Source organism: Xenia sp. Carnegie-2017, unplaced genomic scaffold (genome assembly GCF_021976095.1).
Source record: "Xenia sp. Carnegie-2017 unplaced genomic scaffold, XeniaSp_v1 HiC_scaffold_23, whole genome shotgun sequence".
Classification (NCBI taxonomy): domain Eukaryota; kingdom Metazoa; phylum Cnidaria; class Anthozoa; order Malacalcyonacea; family Xeniidae; genus Xenia; species Xenia sp. Carnegie-2017.
Window position 1 is genome coordinate 7,350,480 of NW_025813486.1, and position 15,294 is coordinate 7,365,773.

The following is a 15,294-nucleotide window of genomic DNA, read 5'->3' on the forward strand; positions in this document are numbered from 1 at the left end:
ACGGATCTTGATTCCAGGCATCGTTAACAAAGTCAAAATCTGTTTTCAAAAAAAAAGTTTAAAACACGTAACTAGCATACCGAAAAATAAACACAAACACCACGTTTCTTTAAATACCAAAGAAAAGAAAACCACCTGCAGTTTATTGAAAATAAGAAAGACGTTTGGGCAAATGCACCTTACGTGATCAGGATTTTGAAATATGTTTAGATGTCTTGATTTTTTGCTTTTCCTTTATTTTCTCCTTTCTTAACGCTGTTGTACCAACAATAAGAGCTTTTACTGTCACAGTCAGTGACAGCGGAAGACGTTTTGTATAGAGCGGTGTAGCAAATAACAAGAAACGTCGTAGCAGGCGCTTGGCATTCAGACTATTAAGCAAAGTTTCAGCTTCATTAGGTCATTCTGTATGAGAGAGACAGACAGTATGAGAGGCCATTTATATGTCAATTGTTTTCCATTATCGAACAGGAACTTATTTCAGAAAAAAACATTGAAAAGCTCTTTGTAACAATGAATAATTGAATAATGGGAGGGGGTCTTGGCACCTCCATCTTAATCATTTTGGAGGCTGCAACCTCCATAGCCACCCATCCCCTACCTTTGGTCACAGTTTAAATGGAAAGTCATGGTTTGTTTGATTGTTGGTTGACTGGTTAATACTGACTATCTTCTGCTATAGTTACATTCAATTATCTCAATTTAACTTTGAGTGACTTTTATGTTAACACCATACATGATTCATTGACACTCAGCAAAGAAAATTGCCCTTGACAAATGCAAATCACAAAAATCACTAGAAATGACCTGTATGTAAATATTCTGTGGCATTAATGTCCATTTTAAGGATGAACACACGAAACAAATAAATTATGTAATGGTTTTCACCATGATGCCCGTAAATACATGGCATTCAAACATCATTAACTTTAAAGCAAGAAGCTAAAAGTGTAGGTGTTTTTCCTATAATGGATGGACACCCACATTTCAAATGAACATGTTCTCTGTACAGACACCCTGATACCATCATGAATAAAATTTTGTTGCTCACAAATCTAGCCAATGCCGGCATATTTTACGTATGTAGACTTATGTATGATAGTGGTATGGTGGCTAATCATGCTTTTAATTTTTTAAAATCTGGGTGATGTTTTATCCATTCTATTAGAAGATTAACTTGACTTAATAGTATGCATAGAATAGAAAAGGTAACTTACCACTTGAGTCCTGGCCCTGTTTCTTACAAGTTTAGTGATTGAGTTAGAACACAGAAGGAATCAATCTTTCTTCTGCACCAAAAATACACAAAATGTGAAATGTGAAACTGGGGATAAATTTAGTGCATTCACTTCAAGACAGGGATGGATCAAGAATGATTTTATGGGGGACATGGGGTGCTTTGATTTGATAAGACGTTTTGGATGTCATTGTGTCATGATGGGCTTTTATGTTAAATTCTGTTACTTATAGCATAGGTAGCCTAGTGGGAACTATTTTTGAAGTGTGCTCCACAGAACACAAATCATAATTGCTTTTTTCTCAATTCCTTTGTGTATTAATACTTTACAGGAAAATTCGTACAACGAGTAGCCGCTAGGAAGAGTGAGAAATTTTGAATTTCAAAGCCTTGGGAATACCATTTTCAGCATTTTAGAGCAATACAAAATGCTTTATGTGGACATTGTTTTTTTTTCAAAAAAAAAAACTGTAAAGTGAACAATACTTGAATGTTTTGCCAAATGTTAAGGCTCATTAGCATGCTTAGGAGCATAAAATTTACTTTACAATAATGCTAATTCAAAACAGAGATAGTCTTTCAAAATTTCTACCAAATTGTCAGGCATAAGCCCCCCTAGTAACCCCCATTCACACCTCTACGAAATGATTTAAGTTAGAAATGAGGTACTACAAGGGTCAGTCCATGAATGTAAAAAGCTCAGACTTCAAACCATGCAAGTTTATTGAACCCTTAACCCATTTCCACTTACAGTGGCAGAAAATTCACCTTTTGAGAAAAATTCAAAATTTTTTCTGCCAAAGATTAAACAATAAGTATCAGAGGAAATTTTGCAATTAAGGACAGCTTAATGCCATTAAAGTTTATGAAGCCTTTCAGTAGACTATTATCTTCTGTAAGTCCATGCAAGTTGTGCTATATAGCAATTACCAGTAGCATTGTACTTGCTAAAAAACCTAGAATGTAACCAGCATGTCTTTAATCATGTAATTACATGAATGTTAAAATTGGTTCATGTGTCAAGCTTACTGGCTATGATAAATATCTTTTCATAGAATCAAAACTAGTTAAAATGTAAATCTAAAATAATTTAGTTTAAAATTATAATGATCATCAGAAAAATTACCTAGTGATCATGAAAATACTTGGCTGTTTTGCCAAATTTCAAGGCTTATCTGCATACCTAGGAACACATCTTTACTTTATAGAAAATGTTTTCATACATCAATAGCCCTTTGGAATATATGGCAAACAATCTGGTATGAGCCGTAGATCAACACACCTTGACATCTCTACATGAGGTGTTCAGTTAGAAAAGGGGACAATATGTGACATGGGACAACATTTCATGTATGTGAAATAGCTCAGGTTTAATACTATCCCAGTCAAATTGTCAAAATAAAAAGCTTCATGGATCAGAAAGAGTCATAATCACTGTTTATAGTAAACAGTTTCTCATGTAATCAATATTAGTTTTCTCAAATCTTAAACAATGTGTAGTATAATTGTCCAATGATTGAATGATGAATAATCATAAACTGAAAAGCCCAAAACATTTGTTTATAATAAGGTATATAATAACATGGCGCCTTATGGCTACAGATTTTTTCCATTGAAATACTTGGCCATATAACGGCCAAGATTCCCCAAGCACTAAAGAAATCATAGCTAAAAGTCCTTCGGCAACAACAATTTTAGAAGCATCAATCTCTGCTTACCATACGCCATATTGACATAAATCCCATCACACACTCGCATAAATTGACTTTGATATTTTACATTCATGCATACACTTCAGTTGTCCTTTACTTACGATTTTGGATGTAAATTTCTGCTGAGAAATCTCTAACAAAATGATGGCTTGCTTTTCAACATCAATGACTGAAATGTCTCTCGCGTCTGCCCGAACATTTACAATTCATTCATAAATTTTTCACCCTCTTGAAAAAAATCGCAAAATCGGAAGTTAACGGATTAACTCGGACATTTTCGAAAACCCTCGGAAATATTCGAAAAACATCGGATTATCTTAAAATCGCCGTTGTTTTGAAAGAACTGTCGAGCTATGAAGATTTTTTTTTCATTGAACTAGAATTATCTATACATTCTTTATGAAAATGATGAAAATACAAAAATATGTAATATTTAGAAAAGTTCACAAAAAGTTTACAAACTTTTAACATTCATGAAATGTTCATGAAGAGAGCAAAAAGTTCACAAATCTGTGAACAGTGTTCACGATTTGGCAACACTAATTCAGACAGTAAGCATGACAATGTTACCTCAATTGGCTATCAGTCAAAATCGGTCAAACCAATCACACAGTAAGATAAAACCTTAAACGAACCAATTTCACGAGAGCAATTAGACAATCGGTCCGGCCACTCCTCTTATCGATCGATATTATTCCAGATCGTCTACTGATCTGGCTATTGACCAATGGAATGGTTTTAATTAGCCGTTCTTGAACTCCATTATCGGTCGAACCAGTCGAGCCACCATGTTATCGGTCAGGTAATATAATTCCAGATATGTTAAAATCTAGTGATCTGTTTGCTAACGTGATATTTACGTAAGATTTCAGATATAAAACAGAATTTTGAAAATCAAATTCAAACGATTATACATCAGAAATTTAATGATCGCAAAAAATTTTAATCGGTAAATTTGATAAGTAATTTCTGAACTATAAACATCGCCAGACTGATTTGACATACCCTAGATCCGCCCCTGATTTAAATAATGTTAGAATGACATTAAAAATCAGACAAGTTATATGATACGTTTCAGAAATGAGCAGAAAATACAATGTACACAATGATATACTCACACTCCCTTGCAATGTGCGAAAATCGTCAGAAATTTAGTATTTTCAAAATATTATTAAAAAAATAACAAAAGTACACTACCGTTTCTCCAAAAATAGAAATACCAATGACGCTTTTATCGGTCGAGTGATAAAGTGTATTCGGCAAGTGTATGATTCGTGCTACAGCAAACAGTGAGCATGAAGCACATTTTTGAAAACTTAAGCAGTTTTTAAAGTTTGATGTAAATTACTTAAATATGTATTACTTTTTGAATTATGTTCATTTTGTGACAACACATTTACCACGCTATCCACATGTACACACGTACCTCCTTTTATAGTTTTAAATTTCATTTGGCAACACTTATTTTAGATCGAAAATATAGTTAGAGTTTATGGAATGAAAAATATTGCCGAAAAAATACACATAAAAAATCGCAGCAGGCAACAATTATTCCTCACCCAAATCAAGGAAGTGCAACTAATGGTGCTCAAATTTCGTCGAACATTCGCTTTTGGAACAATCCACATGAAATATGGATATTATTCATATCAAACGAGCGCCAGCGAGGGTGCACTCTAATCTCGACAGTGTAGATAAGCTAGAGAACATTCGAGAACATTCGCAGTCTTCCATGAACTGTGTATAGTAAACAGACCAATAAGTCGCATATGTTGTTTATTTAAGATTGATATGGATTATATGTTTAGTTATTTAACACAATATGTCTCTTGCCAAGAGCGAGAATCAACTAAGAAAGAAAATAAACAAAGCGGAACGCAATGCATTCTAGGATACAGGAAGTAAAACACACTAGAACCTAAACATGAAACTGCCTTTATACAATACTCCCACTCAGTTTGATGTTTAACCAAAAACAAAATATGAAACAGGAATAACACATTCCAAAATCTAGTTCTATGCTGGTCAGACTAAGCTAACCCTAACATGTCTCTAAGTGAAATGAATCGCTCTCGGGGCAGAGATTTCGTGAGAATGTCTGCTATATTTTCTTCGGATTGGCAATATTGAGTAGCGATGTCACCTTTCTCGATAGCTTCACGTGTGTAATGATACTTAATATCTACATGCTTTGTACGCTTGCTTGTTTTACCGTTGTTTGCTATCGCGAGAGCAGATTGATTATCAACATGAATGGTGGTGGCTGTCGATGGTGGGGCTCCAATATCTGACAGTAACTGACGTAACCATACACACTCCACCACACCATCGAAGAGAGCTATATATTCGGACCCGGCAGTTGATAAGGCTATGATTGACTGACGCTTACTACACCAGCTCACCGGTCCACCAGCGTGTATGAACACTGCTCCAGACTTCGAGTGACGGTCGGCACTACTGGCGTAATCAGCATCTGTATATCCATATAGGGATTTTCCTTGTTTTCGATATACGAGACCTAAATCCTGGGTACCTTTGAGGTAGCGAAGAACCCTCCTGGCGGCCGTCAGGTGAGTCTGAGATGGGTAGGAGTTGAACTTTGATAAACTCCCACTGTCTCCGCTATATCAGGACGAGTAGACACTGCAGCGTATAGGAGACTTCCTATGATAGACTGATAGAGCTTAGCGTCGACTGGCTTGCTACCATCATTCTCTTCTAACTTGACATCACATGCTGCAGGGGTGGATACAGGATTACAGTTTTCCATGTCGAATCTTTTCAGTAGTTGTCGGATATACGGTGTCTGGCTGAGGTGTAAGGAGGAGTTGTTTTCTCTTTACGACTATACCTATGCAGTGGTGTAGCTCGCCGAGATCTGTCATTTTGAAGCGAGCTGAGAGAGCAGACTTTACCTCAGTCATCTGTGTGTCTGTATCAGACATAATACAAATGTCGTCCACGTACACTGCGATCATCATCTTAGAGTTATCCTTCCATCGCACGTAAACACAGCTATCTGCAGTAGATCGAGTAAACCCTAAAGATTTTAGGAACTCATCTAGCACAGTGTTCCAACATTTCGGCGATTGCTTTAGTCCGTATAGCGAACGATTTAGCTTGCAGACTAAGTGTTCCTTACCTGGAACTACAAACCCCTCTGGTTGTGTCATATAAATCTGTTCGTCATCAGGGAGTGTGCCATTTAGGAAGGCTGTTTGCACATCCATCTGGTGTATGAGCATTTCACGTTCCACAGCATCAGCCAGTAGCACACGTAATGAAGAGCGGTGAACTACTGGTGAGTATGTGTCGTCGTAATCTATACCAGCTTGTTGTGCGTATCCTTTGGCGACTAGCCGAGCTTTGAACTTATCTACAATACCATCAGGTGAGTATTTTGCTTTAAACACCCACTTCGAACCTATAGCAGAACGATCAGACGGTAGCGACACTAACTCCCAGGTTTTGTTCTCGATAAGTGATTTATACTCACTTTCAGCAGCAGTCATCCATTTGTCACGATTCACACTCTCCTGCGCCTCTGAGAAAGACAGTGGCTCTATGATATCAGTGGCTGAGCAGGCAACGTGACCCATACCAGTGTGATCATCAATACCGAAGCGGATGATGGGTTGAGTAGAATGAGATGGACGTGCGGAGGTAGGTGGGGACGATTCATCAGTGTTGTTTACATGTAGGTCTACTTCTAAAGTCTCAGAGCGAGCTTCCTCAGGTTTGACAGTAGACTTGGGCATACCTAGCTTAGTTTCGTCGGATTGTAGAGTCGATACGCTTTGGATCTGAGGCTATATCCCACGAATATCATCTTGTCTGCTTTCTCATCCAGCTTTCGTCGCAGCTGATCTGGAACGTGAGCGAACGCTAGACATCCGAAGATTCTTACGTGTCCGAGGTCAGGCCTTTTATTGTTCCATTTCTCATAAGGAGTTATGACCTCTCTGTGAGCTCGCGTGGGAAAACGATTTCTCAGATACACAGAGGTGGCTACTGCTTCAGCCCGAAACGTTTTGGGAAGACCGGATTGAGCGATGAGTGAACGTGCTGCCTCACAGATAGTACGATTATAACGTTCGGCACAGCCGTTCTGCTGCGGGGAGTATCGTGCAGTCAGCTGATGCTGAATACCTCGTGAAGTCAGGTAATTCTCAAACTCGTGAGATACATACTCGCCTCCGCCGTCAGTTCTCAACGTACCTATAGTGTGACCGGTAGCATTAGTAACCATAGACTCATACTCTTTGAAGACCTGAAACACACTGGATTTATCATGCAAAAAATAAACATGAGCATATCGAGAGAAATCATCAATGAATGACACTATGTATTTACTGCCACCTATAGATTCTGTTTGCATAGGGCCACACACGTCTGAATGGACTAACTCGAGCACCTTGGTTGATTTAATCATGTTATCAGTATGAAATGGTTGACGAGTCATCTTGCCTTTTACACAGGCTTCACACACACCAATGTTGCCTGATAGATCACAGCCATTGTTACACCACTGAGTCATGTTTTTGATACTGTTGATATAAGCATGTGCGAGACGCTGGTGCCACAGAACTGTATTAGACGCACACCTAGCAGAATGATCATCGGTTCTAACATCGAGGTAGTAAAGTTTATCTCTCATGGTGCCAGATGCACACACCATCTTTCTACGATTTTTGACCCTGCATCGAGAATGTCCGAATTGGATTACGTAGCCATTCTGAGTGGCGGCTTTTACTGAGAACAGATTTCCACTTAGTTCGGGGATATGTAACACATTGTACAGAGTAGCATATCTGGATTTATTTCGACTCTCCCAGACCTGAAGTTTCACACTACCTTTCCCCCTCACTTGTATCTTGGAACCATCGGCTATCATAACATACTCGGGTGATTCTGGTGCAGCAGGCGTGTAGTCACAGAAAGCATCTCGTTCTTTGGCCATATGACTAGTAGCTTCACTGTCGATTAGCCAGAGTTGAGGTTCGGCGTTACCCTCGGACACCGCAAACGCCGTCTCACCGCTATCACCATCATCCTGTTGTGACGTCTTAGCATGATGAGGTCTGTCAGAGTTATTTTGATAGCCACGGTCACGCCCTCTACGTCCTCTACCACCACGAGATCCGCGACTTCCCCTACCACTACTGCTCTTTCTGGGACAGACATTCTGATAGTGGTCCAAAGAACCACATATATAGCATCCTCTATTTTGCTGATCAGCTCTGCTATTGGCCGACAGCAAGGCAGTGTCAGAATTGGCTTGAGATCTGCCACTACCAGATACGCCAGCCGAAGCCAGAGATCTTTGTTCTCCCTTCTGTTCCTCATTAAGTAATGTCTGAGTCACAAACTCCAGCGATATATCGTCACCTCATGCCTCTAGAGCGGTTACGACAGTTGAGTAGCTATCGGGGAGGCTACCGAGCAGAGTGACGACCTGATCCTCTTCACTTATATTAGCTTTGATCGCTGCGAGTTTGTCTGTTATGGCTTTCATATGTCGGAGATGTTCCTGCATAGACGTACCTTCCTTCATAACAGTTCTAAAGTATTGTTTCTTGAGAAACAGTTTGTTGGCAAGAGTATCACGCTCAAAATGAGCACTCAACCTGTCCCATGCTGCTTGGGCATTAGCACATTCAGTGATCAAATAGATGAGATTGTCGCTTACTGATAAGATTATGTGGGAGAAAGCTTTGCTATGATTCTTTTTATAAGCGGTCTTGTCTGCTTCACTGGCCTCACTGCTCAGAGTAATGGATCCATCTACATATCCAAACAAGTCCTTTGCCATGAGAAGGTGTTTGAGTTTGAATTTCCAAGTTGAGTAATTGTCTGTAGTGAGCTTATCCACACTCCAGCTTTTATCATCCATGATCACTGATGTATATTTTCTTAGTTGGAATGGGTGTTTGGGCCCATAACCTGTTGCTTATTTAAGATTGATGTGGATTAGGATGCTTATTTATTTAACACAATATATCTCTTGGCAAGAGCGAGAATCAACTAAGAAAAATAAACAAAGCGGAACGCAATGCATTGTAGGATACAGGAAGTGAAACACACACAAAAACTGTATATATAAGTAGACAACTCACAAGTATGAATAAAACCTAAACATGAAACTGCCTTTATACAATAATAAGTATAACAACCAAAAGTTATTTGAAGATTTCTTTTTCAAAAAAAACAAAACAAAATAAAATAAAAAAGCACTTTGCTGACGTAATTAGCCATAAGAGTGCGGAGCGCGCGGTCAGTTATCGTAAAATTCCGGATTGCTGCTACCACCGAGCTAACCTTTCCTCTAAGTCTCACCAATTTATTCAGGTCACGAACCTGACGACCATTATAGCGCTTTCTTAAATAATAAAATAGGGACTTTGTTGTGGGGACAAATCTAAAAATAATTCCAAAGATAGAGAACACCCTAGTGAACGGTAAAAGTAATATAATAAGTTGATAGTTCTTAAATGAACTGCTTTAAGTAAAGAGCACTTACCCAATAGTTCTAAATTAAACGACACGATGCATTTCGGCAGACTACTCCTCAGGTGTCAACGTCTGCTAAATGAAAATTTACAATCTACCGATATTTATAATGCCAAGAAAGGGTGTACGTCATCTCCATAAGGGGAGATGACGCTCAAAACAGGGATAAATTAAAGACATAAGACATTTTGTCGGCAGAGGACGGGATTGGTTAACTTAATTAAAACAGCCTCCATGACGCGTAACTGAAAGAATGAACGGCATTTCTTAATGATTCTAAAATTGTCGTCTGAATAAGAATCAGCAAAATCGGAGTTATTCAAGAGATGTTTACCTATCGCGGAGTCACATGAAACTAAATTACTTTTCTTACAATGACGTGTTGGTTGTTGTCTTGAGGGGACCGTTCCATTTCTGATTGAAGTTGTTACATGCTGTTCGTTCCTATCACACAACCTTATAGACGTTCTACCTACGTAGCGAGCATCACACTCATATTTATATTCGTAAATTACATTGCTTAAAAGTGGTGCCGGTAGAGATTCTTTGTGGTAGGTAGTAGAATAGTTCTTTTCGAAAATAGAAAGATAGCATGGCTCGAAAAAAACAAATTCTCCGTAATATTCTTATTTTCTCTTTCAAGATCATCACATCCATAAAAGTTTGATAAACACAGGACACTTGTCTGGTCCAAAAGACCTGTTCTGCTCATTTTTTTTGGATGAAAAAAGTTTATCAAGCATTTTTTCCGGATATCCATTTGAGAGAAACATCTTTTTCAATAGTTGAGATCACCCTCAATGAACTCCTTTGATGACAGTCTAAGCTTTGGCTTTATTAAACTCTTTACTTGAGAAATCTTTTCTCTGTGTGAAGAAAAAGAGTTAAAGCGTGTGTACAAACCCGTAAAAGTTGCCTTGCGATGAATGCTTGTAAGGAATTGACCGTTGCGTATATGCACAAGAACATCCATAAACGCTAACTGACAAATTGATTCATGTTCAGACGTATAATTTAAAGAAGGGTGAAAAGAACAGAGTTTATGTAAAAATAATTGGCGATTTTTGTTGTTACGAAAAAGGTAAAAGTGTCGTCAACGTAACGTTTGTACCACAGCACTTCCGGAGGTTCAGAAGAGGCAAATATCTTACATTCATAATAGCTTACGAAAATATTAGCAAATACTGGTCCAAGAGGAGAACCCAAAGCCACCCCATCAATTTGTTTGTACATGATATCGCTAAAACTAAATTTAACTCCTTTAGTAGCCACTATCATTAATCCTCTAAAAGCCTCCTCAGACATGTGTGGTACAGCCATGTCCGTGTGAAAAAGATTATCAATACAGATTTCGATGATTTTGATGGTTTATCATTATCAATACAGATTTTCATTCTTTTTCATTAATTTATATGCGTAATCTGCAATCTCCAAGTCTGCAATTAAAAATTGTTAATACTTCAGTTTACAATGATTTTTTTTTCTTAGGAACTAATGTGATGACATATTAAGCAGAATTTTGAACATTAAGACGACAGTGTCTCATAAAGAAAATTGGATAAATCAAGAGTTTAAAAGACAAAACTCAATGGCGGATGATCAATATAAATGCTTAGTCGTTGAAAACCATTCCAATGTTAAAATCACTGTAAACTATTACAAAAGTTGGTCTCTTTTTGCAAGTTTCCGACTTCTTCAAAAACTTTCCAACCAACAGAGAATCATTGCTATCATCATAAGGAATCATTCAAGTTTGAAATTTTTGCGCACATAAACAATAAAAATAAAGAAAAGCTTCTTGGACCCGAGAATTGCAACGATATCGAGGGGATAACTATAAGTGAATCATTAACTTGTCAACGAAATACTGTATACGAAAATGGCAGAAAAATAATCGGTCGTCACATAAATCGAGAAAACGAATTGCCCGTGAAGTATGGAGCATCTACAAACCCCCTGACACATAGCTCTCAAACAGACAGAAATTTTTCATCAACAGTAGAAATCAATTTCAATCAAAGTAATTCAACCTGCACAAATAATGAACGTTTTGCGTCAAAAACACAGCGACGCTCAATTGCCGATGAAACAAGCCAAGAACAATTGACCAAAAAAACTATTCAATATTACTCCGAAGGATCATGGACCTCAAAGATGATCGTAACTTATTATTTAAACGAAAGAAAAGTCACAGAAGAAGTAAGTGGTAATCGAGAGAGAGTGAATATTTCTGCAAGCACAACAAATCTTGAAGTGAGATTTAAAGTTATGCGTTTATTTTGGGGTGATGTCATGAAGTACGACCGTTTTAACAAGACCTGGTTAAAACCATATACACCTCACATCTTCCGATACCAAAAAGCAAAAAATCGCACATTTACTCTTAGTGGTAATCTTTGTTGGGAGGCAGTCATGGGAGTCAGTAATGAGTATGGAGAAACAAAAGAAATGGTTTTTTTATCAACTGACGAAACTTATTGCCCTCAAAGAAATTCAACCTGCTCAAATAATGAAAATTTTACGTCAAAGACCCAACAACACTCAATTCTCGACGATATAAGCCAAGAGCAGTTGACCAGAAAAACCATTCAATATTACTCCAAAGGTCCGTGGATCTCAAAGATGATTGTAACCTATTATTTAAACGAAAGAAAAGTCACGGAAGAAGTAAGTGGTGATGGAGAGAGAGTGAATATTTCTGCATTCTCAGTTATAATTTGTGGTCCAGTCGAAAACGAATTTTTTTGAAATTCATTCATTTGAAAGAAGTCTTAAAAGTAAAGAAGAGAGAGAGTGCATATACGGCATTAAGAAGCTACGCATGCTTGCCGCCAACGTTGCCTCGCAGAAGGATAAATAGGAACACATAGCTTAGATCGGAAATGCAAGTGAAGTTTGGCCAAAGGACGACAACTTCTACTTGTGGTTAATGGGTACAAATTGTACCATAGCGTAGAGGATGCAAATGGCATCTGTAAGAGGACCATAGAAGACTGGATCTAGCGAGCAAAACCTATTGAAGACAAAGGAAAGATGGTGGTTCTGGTGTAAAGGAAAAATATCTCTCCCTTAGTATGGTAAAAGCATGCAGTCCTGGTAGTTGGCCAATTTCATGAACGGTTTTCTACATTGACTATTAAGGCACTCCTGGATCCGCTGTAATACATGAGTAGTACAACCCACCCCTTTCGGAGGTCACCCGTAGTTGCGACATGCACTAGGTTAAGTTAAGGGTATGATGGGTTACCTCCTTCAGGAGCATTCTTTTTCAGGGCGGAATTCCGGTGTTATGCGCAGGTAGAAAGTTTAGATAGTATAGGAATGCACTGTAGTTACGGCGAGTAGTTGCTACGCTCAGATGACGAACATGGGACTGGTATCTTGATCAATTTATAGGACGAGCTCACTTTCGACAGACATGACTAAAATTCCTAAAATACCTAGTGGTTTCTTTCTGTTAAGTATTCTTCAGCTTCTCGTGACTTTGTGTTCGGTCTTGGTTTATACCATTTATGTTTTTCCATTAAGGATTTTTTATTTCGGTAAAGTCTAAAAAAACAGTGTCCTTGGTAAGCGACTAAAGTTGTACTTCATGTTATATACAATCATATAAACTAAAAACAGAATTCATTTTGTAAAAGAAGTTGTTTAGAGTACGTGCTCCCGATAAAGTTAACGTCAACACGAACCATTTTTGACCGTCTGACAATCTTCGGAAGATAAAATTTCTGAACGATTTAATAAATCTATGATCTGTTTCATTTAGTCTAAACAGCTTTAGTTTACCAAAAATGTCACACACATCTTCTAAGGACGGTACAATTTAGTCTTCGGGCTCGATTCCCGATACACTGTTCTTGTGTTAGAATTGCCCATATTATAGTTGAAATTTTTTAATTAGTTCTAACGTAAACATCTCAAATTGCACATTGTAATAGGAAAAGCAGTTATAGTTATTTGTATGTTTAATATAAGTATGTTCTCAGTTATAATTTATGGTCCAGTCTGAAAACGAATTTTTTTGAAATTCATTCATTTGAAAGAAGTCTTAAAAGTAAAGAAGATGATTTTTATGACGAATAGTTTATGTGTAGAAGAGAATAGCAATTTTTTATGACATTTTAGTACACTGTACATACGAATGCTTCAATTTAATTTAATAAAATTTTGCTTTCTGAAAATGTTCATATTTGTTTATTGACACTTCCGTTCGATTTTGGAAGCAAATGGGATTACGATGTACGTTCGTTTTCCCTCCAGTGAAAGGTGGTCTTTTAGTGGATATTAAATTTTAGCAGGTGGTTTGTGTACCGTTGCATGAATTATAAATCTTACATACTTACTAAGTTCATGCATATAAAGAATATCTCTTACAATTCAGTCCGATGTTATACTTAGATTTCTGTGCGACTACGTATGACATTTAAAAAAGAATGACGTGTGTTATGTAAATGAGTACCAAATAATTCATAGTCTTGTGAAAATTGATGAAGACTTGTTACCATTACCAAAGAATTCTTGCAGCAAAAGTAAAACACGGTTGTGCAATCTAGCTATCATATGTTACAACTCACTGTTAAACAAGAACATTTCTAAAATCATATTTAAATAAAAGCAGGAGACTCTAGATTAAAAGGCAATAATGTCTGCCTTGGTCAACTCATGAAAATCTCTTGCACTCTTATGAATTACATAAATCGTGTTGTTTTAATGTTAGTAACGTTATGTTTAAAGGGCTGGTGAAAGCTGTACCTTGTTCTTTATTATTTAGTAGTTTACTACGTTCCTTTGTTATTATAGTGTATGCTGTCTGCAAATTTAAATAGTTTAACAAAAGCTAAATGATGCTATTGGTACAAAACTTTAAACTAAAACTGTCACACAATTATTACTGAGTGCTTTCATGTGACATTAATGTGAGGATACCTAGCAAATGATCTGGGGGTCTGAGATAATAAAATATATAAATCTTGCGCATGCAACTTTCAACAACTCTACAACCTTTATCATCTACTAAAAGTAGATGGATGTAAATGACATCATATGATGTGTTCACTGTAGTTTGAGAAGTTTTGTGTAGATTTTGATCAATTTGTATGTAAGCCAACGTGGGAAACCATTCCATGAAGCAAACGTTTTGATAAATATCTCTATTTTTCTTCAAATTAGATAGCGCAATCATATGTTCTATTGTTAGAGAAAATTCTATGGAATTACCCTTACATTATGAAAAAATGTGCGCAAGGCTTCATAACCATACAAGTATGACGTAATGGTCTTCAATGTAATTGTTGATGTCTAAAATAATCATAAATATATCGTACAAGAAAAGAATATGACAAAGTTTGTACAACTTAAATGTCAATGACAGGGCCAAGCCCTGATCTCACATCATAGACTGCGTTGTCTTGACTGTTACAGTTACCAAACGGCTACACAAGCGTTCATTGTAGTTAACGAAAAAAGTCGTAATGTTTTTTTATAAAATTGCGATGTTGGAATTGCTGCCGTAAAAACTGATGATTTCAAAAATTCTTAATTTTTGCATGTTTGGACCCAATTGTTTCTTGAATTTCAAAAAATTTTCCATTGATACTACATCATTTGAATTGTTTGTTTTTCACGCCCTATCTTTGGTGAGAATATGATAATTGGTCATATAAACTTTAATGACTTCCGTGTTTGGATGGCCCAATATTATTTTAATAGATGGCCTGATTCAAACACGTTGGAATTTTTGTATTTATGAAATTTTACGAATGAAAATGTTATAAGCCCGAAATTTACAATTACTAATCGGTTATATTTTACCTCAGGAATAGACAAAGTTGAAAG